Source organism: Motacilla alba, chromosome 2, assembly GCF_015832195.1.
Source record: "Motacilla alba alba isolate MOTALB_02 chromosome 2, Motacilla_alba_V1.0_pri, whole genome shotgun sequence".
Classification (NCBI taxonomy): domain Eukaryota; kingdom Metazoa; phylum Chordata; class Aves; order Passeriformes; family Motacillidae; genus Motacilla; species Motacilla alba.
This window is the reverse complement of record NC_052017.1, coordinates 107,900,972-107,918,409: the sequence shown is the minus strand read 5'-3', so window position 1 is coordinate 107,918,409 and position 17,438 is coordinate 107,900,972. Positions and strand designations below refer to the sequence as shown.

General features: G+C 36.4%; 1 long non-coding RNA gene across 1 annotated transcript in view; it reads right to left on the bottom strand.

The window, feature by feature from the left end:
• Positions 1–10,631, bottom strand: part of LOC119697545 — a 37,263-nt gene extending 26,632 nt beyond the window's left edge. The window contains exon 1 of the long non-coding RNA XR_005255866.1: positions 10,486–10,631. This is a non-coding gene — a long non-coding RNA (uncharacterized LOC119697545). The remainder of the gene's footprint in view (positions 1–10,485) is intronic.
• Between the last annotated feature and the right edge of the window lie 6,807 nt (positions 10,632–17,438).

The following is a 17,438-nucleotide window of genomic DNA, read 5'->3' as shown; positions in this document are numbered from 1 at the left end:
TTCATCTACACTTCAAACACTGATTACACTAAGAAAACTTGATCAAGCCTGGGCATTTCAGAATTTATCATCTCTAGTCATCCTTATTCAAAATTAAAACTAACTTTATTGCAAGAGAAAAAGATTGTCACATTTCAAAACATCTGAAATCAGAATAAAACCAGAATAGAATGTAACATGGAAAAATTACCTGAGCTATTTGAGTGCCTAGCACAGGCATATCTAATAAGCTAAAAATCAAAGAAACTAGGAAAAAGTCATCATGTGAATCAATTGGTATTTCTAAATTTTTGTCTAAATGTTTTAGACAAATAGATCATTTACAAATACTTTCAAAAGTTATTTTCAATATTTTACTTTGTGGGAATTAAACTCTTTTTTTTTTGGTTGTTGTTTGTTTGAGAATGTTTGACACAAAGCATACTAATTTTTTATTTTAAATCACATTGATTTACTTAACCAATACATGCATTCAATGGTGAAACTAAGGCATCTTCACCAATAGGTGCAAAAATAATCAGTTTTCACAGATAATTTTTTTTTAAATAGGATGAAAGAAAGCAACAACTTTGATTACAGATTTAGCATCAAAATATTCAGCAAAGTATTCTAGGACATCATCTTCATACTATTTCTGAAAGGAAAACTAAGATTTTTCAGAAAATATAAAAACTAATTTAAAAAATGTATTTTTGATGTTTGGATATTAATCAAGCTTCTGCCAGAAGCAAAATTTCATTGTTGCATTAAACACCTGAAAATAGAGGGCTTTGTCCATGACAGTGTTATCTGAGCTTCAGTTCAGTCCTGCAAGGAGACTTATGATTATGCATTTAATGGATTTTAAGTGAAACATGTACTGTTCTACATGGAATTATGTCACCAGACTCCTGGTAATGGAACTGTATTAAAAATAACTAGATCATGAAAAATCAGGATTCTATGTCTTGAGGCAAATCTTGCTTTCCCAATCCCTTTCCACTCTGAGAAAAACACAAGCATACTTTCATTCTCACATACAGTACACATGATTTATATCAAAATTCAATCATGCTCAATTAGCACTCAAAATTTTCCAATAATTATGCTGAAGGCAACACTGGTACACACAAAGCTCTAAGGGAGTCAGAGACTAAGCTGTGCATAAATTCACTAATAAGAGAAAAGGTCACAGGCTGATATTACTGAGATTTGATTAGATTTCAGATCCACATGTTATAAATCAATGTTTTTCTGGCTTGGGCATTTCTGCTCTCAAGTCAGCCATTCTCCAGAGTCCTGTGTCTAATCAGAGGCAGTAGCAGTGTTAGATCCTCTCCTGGGCACAAAGACAGCAAGAAATGAGAGAGGCTTTGCAGGTTAGAACAGACAGGCTCTGCCATCCCTGTGCTGAGTGGTTTGGGGAGCTGAAAGGGAAAAGCTGTAGCCACAGCTGTGATGTGAAACAACTGTCGTGTTGGTCAATGCCCACAGGAAAAGTAAAACCAGTGCTGGGGATTTTATGGCTCTTTGATAGCTTCCAGTAGCAATCTAGTCAAACCAGGATGAGTCCACAAAGGGCTCTTCACATAAACACTTCTGCTGAGTGGCTACAAATATGGGAGCTACAACCTAAATTTATTCCCACAACTAAAAAAAGGCCCCAAAACAGGCTTTAGATATATGCTGTTCCTATAATGTGAAAACTGACAGATAACAGGAAGTAATGAAAGCTTCTCAACTCTTTTGACAATCCATATGTTCCGTATGTTGTTCTGGGCATGAGTGGAAGTCTGTCGACTCCCACTGCCCCACTTGTGTTGCCTCTGCATGTTCAACTGAACAATTAAACAGATTGTCAGATGTATGGCACTGAAGTAACAGATTTTCATGGAAGAAGAAAGCAAATGATCAGATAAAAAAAAAAAAAGGAAATAAGAAAAAGATTAATTTCCAATTGGAAGTACTTCTGACTTTCACCATCAAAAGAGTGTGTTATATCAATGCAAAATTGATGAGGCAGAAGAGAGGATTAAACCTATGATGCTGGGGAAAAAGTCATCAGTTAGGGAACAAAAATGAAAAAGGAAAATTTCCCCTGCAGATCAGAACAGGCTAATCTGAGTGTGAGCCCTATGGCAAGGAGGTCTGAAGATAAATGATGAATTGCAGTTCTCCTTTTGGGAGATGAAGAGAGAAGCTATGACAGACAGGACACAATAAATAAAATATGTATTTATTATTGCAAACAGAAAAGGAAGAAAACTACAAAAAGCAGTCTAAAAAGCAGTCTTTTTCTCTGGTTAAATTTAAATATGGAGCAGGATTTGGTCAGATAATTTCTGCTCCCTGGAGCTGAGTTTCTTACAGGAAGACCTGGTTTCTGTTCAGACATAGCAGAAGTGGTCAAACACTCAAATTAATTGACACAGCCTTTAAAACATAATATACAATTAAACCAAGAGGCTGCATAGCAGAAATAGGTTATTGTGGTGTTTGTTCAACTAGAACACCTGTGATAAAGTGAAGTCTGTTCTGACAAACACTGCCTTTGCTTTTATTTGATTTATGAAGGAGATGATAGGACAAAGCATATTTTTGTAAAAATTTTCTTGGATTCACTTTTGAACCACTAGCAGATTGGACTCCAGTTAAACTACTTGAAGATATGCTTCAGATAAAGACATTCATGTGTATTATAATGGCTGAATCATACAAGGAATATTTTAGTTATTCTAAAGATTGTGCAGACCAAAGTTCTGCTTTAATTATCTACTTCTAACATCAAGCTAGTGATGCCACCTGGACCTCATGCTTTAACAAAACATTTCTAAAATTTTACTGACTTTAAATTGGATTTAAAAAAGGATAAATAGAGAGAAAAAATAAAGTTTATATTTGGAGTAAAGAACAACACATTAACATTGTTTGTAAAATGAAAAAAAAAATTAAAGTGTCAGAGGAAAAGGTTGAAAAGCTCACTGAAGCTCTATATTCCTCCATAATGAACAGAATAAACTGCTGGAACCCAGAAATCTACTAAATGATTTCTGGCTTGTTTTTTTGTTCCTGACTACAGAAATCTCCTTACAGAGATAAATTTATAGTTCCTAAGTCAATATCTGTAAACAAATATTTTAATCTTTTAAAAGGCATTATCCTTAGAGTTACCTTTTGTGTGTATGTGTGGACTACTTCATTACATTCTTTGTATGAAGGATTTTTTTATCAGTCACCTGAGGAGAGATTAACTAATGCAGTAGAGCTGGTAAGATTTTAGAGGAGAGAGATTTTTTGCTTTGTTTTGGTGATGGACAAGAGGGCAAACCCATCACTTTTTTTGCTGGGTCATTGGCTGCCAGCTTGCTTAAATGTCTGACATTACAATTGAGAGAGATGTATTATGTCCATTAGGAAAACATCATGAAGCCATGCCTCCTGTTTCATTTTTTAACCCCTGACATCAAAAAACATAGAGAATAAATGATCCATCAGCAAAATTCTGATAGTTGTTTTCTGTATCTACCTGATATATTGGCCAAACAAGTACATATTTACTATTTCCTTTTTTACACATCCACAATACATATCTCTCCAATGGAGTTATGATGTATTGCAGTGATTCTCAGTTTTTGGAAAAGCTTTTTCTGGAAGTTCAGAATCAAGACTTGAAGCAGCATCCCCATTCTTTTACTCAAGTGCACCTGGAGCACAACAGAAAAATCTCTTTATTCTTTGATTGTGATTTGGCACGTATTCTGTCGGCAAAACTGAGGCAAAAAAATTCTAAATCAGGGCCATCTCAGAGGAATTAGAGCAGCAGGCTGCTGAATTTCCTGGCAGATAGGAAAAACTATGGAAAGGTTTATTTCCTACAAGATAGTTCATTGTAACTTAAGTATTTGTTCAAGAAAATAAGATATTTTAATCTGAAACACAGATCTTTCCCCATGTCTATTTTGAATAACATAATCAAAGGTAGAAGAGCTCAACGGTAGAAGAGCAACCACATTTCTTCCTCACAATTTGCATACTATTTTGAATTTATTTGAGGCTGCTTTCAAACCCTAGGCAGCTGGTGGGGACTTTTAAAAATGATACATTGTTTAAAAAAAAGGAAAAAAAAGCTAATGTTCCTCCACTTTCTGACTGGTTAGTAGGAGAGTTCACAGATGGCAACAGATATTCATCAGAAGCTCAAAAGTTAGAAGATGAGGTAAAAGTAGATGTAATACTCCATGCTGGGCCTTGTGTCAGAGCGGCCTGCACTGACTTTTCTGAAGCTCCACAGTAGAAGTCCAAAGGAAAATGATCTTTATTTCAGGATGATGCTTTTGACAAAAGATCCTGCTGATTCAGATAAGCAACGTGCTAGATTTCAACTAAAATGAGCAGAAGGATACCTACTGTAAAACATGATTCAAATTACACTTTTTCTATTTTGTTTTAATATCTGAGGATGGGGAGTCCCTGTCGGGTCTTCACCTGTAAGCAAAGCGTGACTTGTGCAAACAGCTTTTCCTGGTAGGCAGTTCTGTTATAACTTATGCTTATGTTTTCTTCTCCTGTGTCTGCCTGCTCAGGTGCCAGCTGAGACTCTTAAAGTGGAAAATGCTTCCAGGTTTGTTATCCAAATCTCTTCAGAAGTTATTCCAGGTTCCTAAGCTGATGGTAATTTTGATGTAGTATATTTCAAGGTAAACTTCACAGAGCTTGTTAAAGCTTGTTATGTAGCTCCTTTTGGCCGCTAGAAAAGTATAATCTGGGTGAACATAAGAATTTGAACACTGGCAACTTTCTTCTTTTCAAATACTATTAACATCAAAGCTATTAGCAAACACTAGCTGTAATAATTTCCTTCATGTTTGCTTCCTGATAGCTTTCATGTGCTTCTAACTTTCACCACCATTTCCTTTATCAATCACTAGATGCTTTTTAAAATATCATTTGCTGCTTAAAGCACAAAGATGAAAAAACAGCAAAATCATGTTGCCATACTATTTTAAGCACTAACTAAATTTGAGATTTTTTTTTCCAAACTGAGACTCATTCTTCTGGCTCACAAATCCTCCTGTCATATATGTCATTAATTTCATTGTGGTATACTGTCCCTGGATAAAATTTGTGAAAGAATAGCATAGGGAACATTATAAATCAGGATTAACTGTAAACATTTTCAGCACTGAACAAGCTTTCTATTGCTTTAATGGACCACTTGGGGATTCTACACACAGGATATTACCTAAAGTTAGGCAGCATTCAAATCTGTGTTAAGTACTACAGAATCACAGAATCATCAAGGTTGGGAAAAATGTCCAAGATCACCAAGCCCAACCTATGACCAAATGCCACCATATCAACTAAACCACAGCACTGAGTGCCATGTCCAGGCTTTTCTTGAACGCCTCAAGGGATGGTGACTCCACCACTTCCCTGAGCAGCCCATTTCAGTGCTGAACCACCCTTTCAGTGAAGAAATTCTTCCAACCTGAACCTCTCTTAGTGTAGTTTGAGGCCATGTCCTCTTGTCCTGTCACTGGTGTCCTGGAAGAAGATGCTGACCTCCACCTACATGCTCCTTTCTGATTGTTGTAGACAGTGATAAGACCTCCCCTGAGCCTCCTTTTCTACAAGCCAAACTAACTCATCTCTCTCAGGCAATCCCCATAAGTTCTGTGCTCCGAGCCCTGCTCCAACTCCGTTGCCCTTCTCTGGATGCACCCCAGCACCTCAATGTCTTGGAGTGAGAAGCCCAGAACTGAACACAGGATTTCAGGTGCAGCTTCACCAGGGCCAAGCACAGGGGGACAATCACTGCCCTGGTCCTGCTGGCCACACTACTCCTGATATAGCCCAGGATACCATTGACCTGCTTGGCCACCTGGGCACACACTTGCTCGTGTTCAACCTCGGTTGACCAGCATCCCATGGTCTTTTTCCACTGGGCAGATCTTTAGCCACTCTGCTTTATCCTAAGGATTGCTGGAAGCCTTATACCTTCATCAATGCAAGGGGAAAGAGATTCAATGTATGTACATAAAATTACATTTTAAAAAAATTAAAATATATTCTGGAGGAAAGGGCAAAAAAATATTATGCTATTCATCCCTTATGGTCACAATATACATAATGGTATTAAACCAGGTAATTTTGTTCAATTTCTTTTTATCTACAGTATCTATTTAACGTTAGACTTTGATGATATTTTCATGATTTCTTTCTAATTATGCAATCTAATGCAAAATCCTAGAATACCATAAAGTATTCTACATAATTCAGCCTCATTCTAAAGTAACATGCATTGCAGTTTTAGGTGAGGCAATTAAAATAAGTAGAATAAAAGTTTTACAGGATGGCTTTCTGAGGCACCTGTCGTGTACTTGGCCTTATACAAAAGTCAGTTTTAAGAGCAATGAACAAGGCAGAGACGTGTTTATGTTGATGCAGACAAGCAGCTATTACAAAGGTTGGGAGTAAAGGTTTAGAGCACAGTAAGCATGATGCTCTAAGTTCAGTTTAAAAGACTGTCTTTAAATTACAATACACTTTGGATTTATTGAACTTGTACTTTTGCTCTATTGACTGCATCTGTCCTCTTTCTCCTCCTGTTTTCCTATCTGACACTCCCTAGGACACTGTGCTGGTGCTGCAGAATCACAACATGGCACAGTAACAGATGGTCATGCTACATTTATCTCAACATATAAATACAGAGCTCTTAAGGAAGAATGCCTTGTAATTTAAATTCCAGCACTTTTCATGTGCTAGGGGTAACAGCAGTTAACTCTTTGATCTTCTGTATAAGCTATTAAGGGCAGAGATGATTCTGCAGAAAGCAGATGGCTATGGAAAAGAAACATTCAATATTACTAAGTTTGAGGGAGACTGTTGAATGTTGGTCTTAGTCTTTTTTTTGTTTGTTGGTGTTTTTTGGGGTTTTTTTGTTCGTGTGTTTGCTTAATTTATGTTTCACTGTCTGCTCTCCTTGGTATTCATAAAGCTTATCATGTTCTTTGCAGGCAGCATCTACTTCCATGACATCCAAACACAACTTGGAACTGTAGCATCCAGGCTATATAAGCCCCCTTAATATAGTTAACCTAGCTCTAGGAGGTGGTGCAGGTTTCCATGAACTCAGATAGACATATTGTTGTTTACCACAACTAAACATTACTTCTCACAGGACAAAACATTACCCACAAACCACAAGACTGTCAATTACAGCAATTACAACAACTGGAATTAGAACAACCTGCCTCCAGTGCATTCCTCAATAAGGATCTAAATGTCAGATGTTATTTCTATAATTTCTATCCACTTAGTTTGGGAACATTGGTAGGATATTGCATTTAAATTGTAACTTCATCCACTCTGCAAAAGATTCTTGCTTGGGGTAATTTGGCTCACCTCAGTTGAAGATAATATTTCTCTGATGATTTACTGGGGGTTCTATTCCAAAGTCACATTAATTTAAGCTGTGGAGAAAATTACTGTATTATCCCAGAGGAAACCAGGAGACAGATCTCAGCTCTGGAATTTATTCCAAAACAAAATTTAAAGCAGTTTAATAGCTGCATAAACTCTTTATCATTTCCTTCCAGCAATATTTTAAAAATCCCTATTTTTTTTTAGTTGATTTCCACATAGAGGCTTCCAATGTGCAGATATAGAATGCTAACAACTGAGATGTTGATGGATAAAGGTGTGTGTACCTAAATCCACCTTACCCATTTGCAGCAAATCTTAATTTGAACCAGACAAGGTTCACAGACAAGGTTCAACCCACCACAGACAAGGCCTTCTGCTCTTGAGATTCATTTACATCCAAAACTCACACCTGTATAATTTCTCCACAGTTTTTTAATATGAACTTGAATATCATACTATAGTTATATGTATTTAAAATAGTGATAGAAACAGTCAGTACAATGCTGCACCCTGTTCTGCCCATTGTTTTACATCCCCATACAAAAGGACTATTTCATTCAGTTAGTTCCTCAAGATTTTTTTACTTTTGTGTAGTCTCCATATAGAAAAAAACATAAACATACACATGCGTAATAAGGTATATATTCCCATATATTGAAGTGGGTTTTTCTTTTTTAATTATTGTTAGATAAAAGAATAATATGTTTTTATAACTTTTAACTTTTGAATACATTCATTCACCACTTTACAGATACTGTTAAATTGCTAAGAATGAATCAAATCAGGGTATTTTTGCCGGTACTTTAGGCAAACAACAGTGATAAAAATATTTATAAGTTTTCTTAATATTGCAAATAACTCAAAATCTAGAATTATTTATATTCATATTTCTCTCCCATCCTTAAACTTTATTTCTAAAGAGCAAAACATTTTCTTGCCACATATGCAGTTGGAAACATTAATTTTTTTGTTATTTTCATTAGCTCTACGTGTCTTGATGAATGACCAAGTATTTTGAGTTTTGGGGTTTTTAAAATTCTTTTTTAACAAAGAAACTCCAATGATGCTTTTCAATAAGAACCTCAAATGCATTTGATAAATTGTTTGACATTGCAGTGACTGGATGTTAAAAACCCAGAATAAATATCCTGTGATATTAGAAAATAATACCATTAGATATGCTAGAAACCAAGAAGATGAGAAATTACAACAGTTTTTAATTTCAATGAGAACATAAGACCGGGAAATTTGGCTGAGGCAGTATCACTCCTTCACAGCCAATACCTGCTGTTCTTATAAGACAAAGACCTTCAATCTGGACACATACTTTGATATCCTCCTGTGGTAATAGATGAGGTCTAGTTCTCTTTTTTCTCCCTCTTACAAAAAATATTTATTTGATCATGAATAAATATTTATTAGTTCAAGAAATGACTTGGGAAAGGGATGGAACAGGAAAATAGAACTTTAAATTGCTTCATTCTGTGCTACATATATGATCTGCATTTTCTGTTTATCTTTTCCACTTCCTTGTTCCCCCAAAAGGGTTTATCCTAGATCTGAAAGTTTCTCCTTGAAATCAGTCTGTTTCTAGAAAAAATGATCATTTCAGTAAAGTAGTCACATGGGAGAAGAAAGTTATCATCTGTATTGTTAACTGAACCATAATGAATTATTGCAGAGTGACTCACTAAATTAAAAGTGATATATTATGCTGAAAAACTGTTTGACCAGCTTTGCTCATAAACCTAAGATTTAAGGCAGGCATTATTTTTTTCAATTATCTGTACATTTACCATGTTAAATGCACATTCCATATTAAACACCTAGATCCAAAAATGTATTTATTTGTGACTTCAAAGCTAGGTAACTTGTTCTAAAATATCTTTTCTGAGCAGAACTTGAATCTATTATTAAAACAATCTTTTACTCTCAAAGAGAACAGCTCCTCTGAGGATATCATTCCTGTACAAGCAAACATCCCTTCACAGTACAAAGTCAGATTTAGCCACTTACGAGCTAAAACAGAGAGCTGCTCCTGCTACAAAGCACCATAAGGGCACTTCTTACCCTGGGCCATTGCAATTTGCAAAGTGCTTGCTTGCACAAACTCAGTGTAATGCTCACCATGGGCTTACAGCCACTGTCAGCCCTTGAGAAGGAACCTGTGCAAGGGCAGAGATCTGAGCCTTGGCCCCCTTTCCACAAACACTGGATCATCAGACTCCTCCGCCACCACTCCACAGACGCTCCTTGATATAGAGATATTCCACAATTATTTATCCTTTTTTATGTTTTTTTTTTTTAACATAAAAATTATCTCCCATGTGAAACAAGTGCACTTGTCGAAGACAATTCGTTGCAGGAAAAATTTTTTTTTTTTTTTTTTTTTGCTAGGGGCATAATATCATATTGATGTACTTCAGTAATTTCTGTGGTAAAAAACCTATTTTGTTAATCTACCTCTTTTTTGTGCCAAAGTTGATCATAAAATTCTTATGCCCTTTGAAATATTCATAGTACTGCTGCGTGTTAAGCCCTTCCTTCTTTGTAACAAAATAAGTTCTTAAAGCACATTTTGCTCCTGCTAAGTTTTCTTGTACCTCAGTCCTTTCTTTCTTTATAATTGAACTATGTCATAGACCTTTGTGTGAAGAATTACGGAAATATGAATAAACATCAAGCATTGGAAAGGTAGTGAACATTACCAAATATTTTTAAAGACCCCAAACAAACCAAGCAACAAAAGAACCCACCACAAGAAAACAAAACCCCCAAATCTGGATTTTTTTTTTATTTTCAGCTGTTTTCTGAGCAATTTTCATAGAGCTTTTTTCTCTAAGGAGAAGAGGAATTCTGTGTTTTCTGAACTGAAAGATGATTAAATTCTGATTCCTTTAAAGAGAAACACAGCCTTTCTGTTTGAATCTTACTTTTTTCCTGTTTAGCAGCTGGTGACTAAAGTACTTAGAACAGACACCACTATTCATTATTGTTGAAAAAAAAAAAAAAAGAAAATTTGCAACATCACCTACAAAATTCCATCAGAAGGGTTGAGAATGTTCAGAAGTTACTTACCCCAATGCCTCCACAGAAAGGCAGATAGTAAATCTAAAAGCTTTCAAAACACAGATTTTTCCATACTGTTAAAGTTTTTCAAGGCAATGAGCAGGGAAAAGGAAAATAATAAATCTTTTGGGTCTTTTGTATTCCTGTTTTGTAAGCTCCAATTATTTTAGTACTAGCGTTAAATCTCTAATAATACATATATGCCCTAATGTATCAGCTAAGCTCTTAGGAACTGCCTTTTAGGGAAGCACAACACTGTAAATCTCTGACATGTACCATATGTACAATAAAAATAAACCATAAAAAGCTTCTGTTTAGTGCTACTAGCAGCAGCAGCTCTAAAAGGGGTGCAGATGAAATGGGGTCACGGTCTCCTCTCAGTAATCATCAGAAGCTGCTGGCTGTGGGAGGAAGCAGCAATTAGGGAGGGGAGTAGCAGGCAGTGCTCCGTAGCTGTACAGAGGATTGTGCTTACCAGAGGCAGAATGCCTCCCGGAGTGCCTGCTGCAGGAATGTGAATCCACACCTTCCCCAGCATGGCCCAGTACCTTAAAGGCTCAGTTAAGCCCTTACTGATTTTTGGAGGCACAAATCTGAAAATAGATTAAAAAAACAAAAAAGTTCTAAACTTTTCTTTTGGTGTTGACTTGCTTAAAAATGAAGTTTTTTAAAAAAAAAAAAAACACCCAGGGAGAGACAGGCTTCAAAGCCAGACAAGATACTTTCCAAAAAAGTGTGATGAACAAAAACACAGCTTCTTTGACAAGCTCTCTGTGTGTGCACTAGAAAAGCTGCAAACCTGTTAAATGACAAAATTTGGTCAACTTGAGTCTTAGATGATAAGAAATAAGCTATGGCAGTGCCAATCTCCAGGGCAAAGAAATTGTTAAAAATAATTTAAATAAAAGGACAAGAAAAAGAAAAAAATGAGAGGTTAAAAAAAGGCTTTTCTGTGAACCAAAGACAACACAAAGAATTTTCACAAGTGAAGATTCAAAGGGACTCAAAGCAAACAGGTGGAGCTTTCTCTTTAGAGAAAAAGAGTTGGAAGAAGTTGATAAGCAAAGCGTGAGCTTACAGCGATGATAGAATTACTTCCCTAAAAACAGAGTTCTGTTTCTCAAATAAATAACTTGTATTTAGTCCTTGCTTTTTGGTCCAGTTGGGAACACAAAGCTTGTATCTTCGTTGAATATTATGAACAATTAAGCATAATCTATTTCCACCTATTAAAATTAAAAAGGTCACAGGTGCTATGATTTTTTTTCCTAATATTTGACATATATACATATATGTCCAGATACACACTCATCAGCTACTCGACAAATTCTGAAGCTATCTTTTACTAGCTCTTATGAATAAATTTACTGTGTTTAGAAATTCAGGTTGGGTTCTTTATAACCAAAAAACAAACATGCAATGCATTAATTCAAAATCTTTGAAAAAAAATACTCAAAATTCCATTTTGAAAAATCTCCCTTCTCCTTTTAAAATATTACTTAACCAGAATGTTAAATATGCTTTGGCAGACACACAAAAAAAATTCACAATAAGAAATATGGTTTAGTAAAACATAAAAGATGATGTACTGAGCACCACAGGTATCAACTACTGTGGAAAACACAACTATTGAATAAAAGTTTCAACAGATAGTAAACTGTTCCATGAGCTGCAGTCTTCTCTTAAAGAAAACAGACTTCCAGCATGTACCACTCACAGCAAGAAACTCTTGCCTACTACTACCTTATAATACAACTGCTACTACATGGGATTGGTCACATTGCTCACACAGGATAAATCCAAATAATTATAATTATTTTTTTCTGGGTTTTTCTGTTCACATAGAGGCAAAATCTAAAATAAAATTAAAAAAAAAAGACTTTAAGTGAAGTTATGTACAACCAATAAGGGAAAAGAAAAAGATTTAGAAGTAAATATTGCTGAGAGAGTTTGCATAGGACACATACTACTGGAGGTATGATAAATGAGGAATGCAACACTATGGAGTGCATTTAGTAAAATAAGCCTGTCCATAGGAAAACATTTTGGTTTTATGAAATACAAACTGATATAGACAGAGAAGAAAAATGGCAGCCCTGAGTCCAGAATGGTTTAAGGGAGGGCACTCCCTACAGGAAAGCAAAACCTCTAGAGGTTACTAGCAATCTCAGAAGAAATTAATCTGCCAACCTAATGATGATTAGGTGGGGAAGCCAAATACAATCCTTGACAGGATAAATGGAAAGCCCAAATAACAGTGTGAGAGTGGCCATGAGGATGATTTAACACTTCAGTACCAATATGCTGGAAAAAATTGCAAGAACAGAAATCCTCTAAGCATGATCACAAAAACAGGGCAGAGCTTTTGCATTGTTGTAGGTGTGACTGTTGTAAGGGTACTTTTATCTACTATGCACCTGAAGGAACCGGTGGGTTTCGGGCTGTAAATCCCCCTGGCTAGTTTGGGATCTAAGCCCGCACGGATCCTACATGGACGAAGTAAAGGACGAGAAGCGCTCTTTCTCCATGTGGTTCTGATGTCCTGTTTATTAGCTGGAAGGGGACATCTGCATCGTAGGGTTTCCAGGTGAATAAAGAGGAAGAGCTCCAAACTCAAGGGACATTTATACCCGCGGAATGGGAGGCGGGAACGGAAGGCGGCAGCCAAGGGGACACCAGTGAGGAGGGGCGAAAGGAGAGGCTACGAGGGACAGACCACCTTATCCGAGGGATACACCATCTGAGGGAAAGGGGGGGAACATTTGTATAACACAACACCCAGTGCAGCATCCAAATAACAATCTAGTGCATCACAACATGCACCATCCTTGAGTACAAAGTTATGGTTGCCTTAATCAAGAAACAGCCAGACACCAAGTGTACTAGAAGTAAATTACTTTACTTCTAGTGGCACTAACCAGCTATTCCTGGGCACTAAGTGAATTTCCATGACACAAGCTCTGGTTTTCTGGTAATGATCATCCTGATGTATCATAAGCTCCAGTATCCTCCTCCAAAATCATCTTAGATTTGTGACTAGACTACAGGTCTAATCGTGGAACAAGAGTCTCTCAGTTATGTCCTCAGTCTCCCAGAACCAAGAACAATGAAAAAAAGTAAAGTTTCTCCAAAACTGGAGAGCCATAGCATTCTCCACTCTGTAGAAGAAAAGAAAGGAAGGGGAAAAAAAATAGAAAAGACACCAAATTTGCCATCCCTTCTTTTTCAATGTCAGCCTGAGAAGTGATAACATCAGACTTACTGGGACCTACCAGGTTTAGCTAACTTCTGCCACTAATACCTTGTTTGCCCTGCAGAGGGAACAAGCAATGTGTGTGCCAGCCTGCCCAGATCTCTGTTAAATCTGGTTTTACTCCTACGTCATCACTGGCCCAGTGCAACACCCAGGGCCAGTTCAGTACACCTGAGCAAGGGGAGGATGGATAGCTGAGCTCAGCTGAGCTCAGCCTGAACATTGTCCTTTCATGCTGAAGAAAAGGATTTTTCATAGGAGGCAAAAGAAGTATAGAAAATATATTATTTTCATTTGCTTGTGCAATATATTTGCATACACATTTGGGAGTCAAAGCTTTGTTTGGCAATCATTGTAAAAAGAAGTTATTTATTCTTAATACAAGATTGACAATGACTGTTATGTTTTGGTTTAGGGTTTCTCTCAAGGGGAACCACTATTTGGCAGCTCACTATCTCTTACTGAGAGACAGGAGACTTTGAAGAAAGAAGATATCTTTACAGAGTTGCCATGACTTCTGATCATTATAATTCTCAGGTTTTCACAAATCAAAAACTCAAAACACAGCAAGAGATTCCCTTTTGAGAACTATTTTCATGTTATGCATTCAGATGTCAAAATTCTCCAAAATCAAGTGTTGCTTTCTCAATCTAAAAAAAAAAAATAAAAAATAAGGGGCACTCCATTTCATGGATGTGAGACAGTATTTACCTTTCAGTAACATCTCACCAAGTGAGCCACAAGAGATTGCTTCCATTTTCCTCATCCCTCCAGAGTTAGATAAACTTGATATTTATTATTCACGCTGTGCTATTTGCAAACCTAAGGACTATGTAGAATTCTCTGTGTACTGCATCCTGACAGTTTTAAATGGGTATTTTACCAGCCATTCAGCGCTTTCCATGCATTTCATAATTACTTCTCTGCCTCCAAATCTCTCAATGCAAAGTAAATGATACAGATTTTTTTAATCTATCTTCATAAGCAAAGTATCTTCTGTTCATTTAATATTAAAATACCCATAAGATTTGCCATATGGAACAGAATCTCCTAGTAAAGGAGTAAAAAATATGATAAAATGGTATATAGGGGCAAATATGTTCTTCATGATAATTTTAAGAGGGTGGTATGTTCTAGTGGCCATCTCTATTTGATTGGAATGAACTTCCGCTGAAGAACATTCCAGAAGATAAAACCAACTCCCAGGTGCCAGGACAGGAGAAGTTTAAGTTTGTTTAGTCATCTCAAATCTAGAATGAATATTCTAAACTATTTTTGGAATTGTGCCAAATCAGCAGTGTATTTATCACTTCTCCCATCATTACAATAGTTTTAGAAAGTTTCAAAAATGTATTTCACAAACTAATTAGTTCCTATTCTTATTGCTCAGCCCACAAATATTGAATTGTCAAATGTCTGTCTCCAGCCTAAACTTATTTTAGAAGACAGAGCCATACCATTTTTTACTTTTATATAATTTTTATCAGTAGAAGAGCTAAATAGAAACAACACGTGTTGGAATTGTATTTCCTTTTGTTTCAACTACTGTCCCTGTCTCCCACCATATGCACATCTTTCCAGTACTGAAATTAGGCTAACCACTTTATTTCAGCTGTTTCACTGAGTGTCGGTAACCGGTTCTAATTTAAATATATAGATTCTAATTCTAGCTGGGATTCTGTGAAAAGATTTCAATATATTGCTGTAAACAGTCAAGGTGGTCTGAGAGAATAACAAATCTGATCATCATAACACAGTTTTTCTAGTGAAAATAGCATTGTTTAACCTGTTTCATGCATTTTCATGTATTTCCTTTCATAAATTTTATTTAACTTAACTTAAAGGTAACAGATCAACTGAATAAATTAATAAACAGTTCTGGGACTCCTGACATAAGGACACCTGCTGGAGTGGGTCCAGAGGACATCCAGGAAAAGGATCAGGAGGCTGAGCAGATGTCCTATGAAGGCAGGCTGAGAGAGCTGGGGTTGTTCAGCCTGGAGGGGAAAAGACTTTGAGGACCTTAAAACACCTTCCGGCCGCTAAAGGGGGCCTCAAGACAGCTGGATAGGGTAGGGCTAGTGCAGGTAGTGATCAGACAAGGGAAAATTGCTTCCAGCTGAAAGGGGGTAGATTCAAGGAGGATATTTTTTGAAGCGCTGGGACAGGTTGCACAAAGAAGTTGTGGATGCCCTGTACTTGGAAATGTTCAAGGCAAGAAGATGTTGTGGCTTTGAGCAACCTGGTCTAGTGGAAAAGGTGCCTGCCTAAGGAAGGATGGTTGGACTAGATGATCTTTAAGGTCCTTGTGCAAGGAATAATTATACTAAACCACAGCTTCACGGGATACTCATCAGCAAGTGAAAATCTCTTACTATTTTTTTTATTTCTACAAGTCCAGCTTCAATGTAAAAATTTCTGCAGAATGACTCTTTGAAGCAAATATTTTTACAAGCAGCTGCTCCCCAGTGAAAATGACTGGTTTTGAGCAAAGCAACAAATTTATTTTTACGGAGTTTCCCTTCTGTATTGCAGCATAATATGACAACAAAGAAGCAACACAATATTGCTCAGAAGTTTCCCTGTGGATTAATAGTTTAATTTCAGGAAAGAATTTTGAAACATAGATTGTGAGCCCTTCATCACAGACCTGTCAGCAGCAGTGCCTATAGAATACAGAAATAGCAGGATTTACACTGAAATGGAATAATCCTGATCAGTTCTAAACAGGAGGCAGCTCTCTGTCAGCAGTTCCTACGTGGCCACTTGTAGGATGCATGCTGCTGTTAGAGTAAAACCACACACTGAAAATATGGTGGCATATCTGATTGGGTAGAATTTTAAATCTCTATTTAATAGTTTTTATATGGCATAATTTCATATTTGTTTAAAGCAGTGTTTCTAAATCTGTAAGACAGAGTAGTCAAGAGATTCAGAGCATTATCTTTGGCTCACAGAACTGACTGGTTTAGCTATGTGGATTCAGTAATAAAGATTTTTTTTTTTGTGTTGATAACTGGGTAGCTTTTGAGACCAGAAGCAAGTAATGAGCAAAATGACTCCTGCAGAGCCATTATGGAAAAAAATGTGTAGTCATGGTACAAAAAAAATGCCAGTGATTTAGGGATTCAATTTACTTTTAGTTAGTATGAGTATATAGGTACAGCTATTCCATTGGATTATAGAGGTGCCCACTGTCCTCTCTAGATGAAAAACAAAGTAAGGTTTTTGAAAGAGAAAAAAAAAATCTTGTTTCTCTACAAATCATTGTCCAATCAAGTACCCCAATTTTTTTATTCCCTGATTTTTCCTTTACCTGCTGCTTCAACATTGAGATACAAGTAATTCTCAGGGGTTAAGCTAGAGCAGATGAACAGGATTTTCCATGCAGAAAGTTCAGAGATCAGCCTCAGGCACGTTGTAAATAATTAGTGAATAGATGATCTGGTATTATAACAAACATTTTGATTAATGTTTCTTGTTTGCAGAGTGTCATTCCTAAGCTTAATGAGAATAACAATTTCAATGCATGGCAAAATTGCAGAAATGCTTCATTAAAAAATGTTTACAGTGGATGCTGTAGAATTTAATAAACTGAACTTCTAAAAATATCGATCAGATATTTATCATACCATCCCTACAATGCACAACAAAATGATTCCAAATCATCAAACACTGTTTTTCCCTTTTGATCAAAATTTAATTACCC